A 667-nucleotide genomic window follows, 5' to 3' on the forward strand; every position below is an offset into this window, starting at 1 on the left:
TTTTGAGGCATACTGCAATAATGTGACAATTGATCTTGCTCATCAGCCACCAACAACGTGAGTTAATTTCGTTATTAGGCAAATCTAAACAATGTTCACTTTCACTTTCAAGGTCACCTTGACCTACTTTATGACTCTATGTCGCTTGCGGAGATAGCGAGTCCATTTATTTACCATTTATGTGAAAATTTGGAAGGTATCTTTGGACAAATATTTAAGTTATTTAGAAAGAAAGCAACACAATGGCTAATTCTTAACTGTTCTAGTTTTATTGAAAAAAGTCAGGATAATACGGAGTAATATTATTGTGACGGCTGCATATTATTTATGACCTCACATTATAAAAAGATTAAAACTTATAAAGAAGACGAAAACACAGCCTCTTTTCTTGCCTGCCTGCCGGAAAACTGATTTATTGTTTTTCTTTTACAATGAGATCTTGTGTGTATATTCACAACGAGACAATACGTGACGTGTCAAGGAGGGGAAATAATCGTGTTATCAAAGAATCGTTATTTCAACATTCACAATAAATCACAACATAGTTTAGATTCTATCATTCCCATATTTACATTTCATAACAGCATTCATTCATTACAATTATAATTGGGGAAAACTTAGAACATACAAGTTTAAACCAAGTGACCTCATCTCCTTTGATCAATCT

This window comes from Aplysia californica, unplaced genomic scaffold, assembly GCF_000002075.1.
Source record: "Aplysia californica isolate F4 #8 unplaced genomic scaffold, AplCal3.0 scaffold00176, whole genome shotgun sequence".
Lineage (NCBI taxonomy): Eukaryota > Metazoa > Mollusca > Gastropoda > Aplysiida > Aplysiidae > Aplysia > Aplysia californica.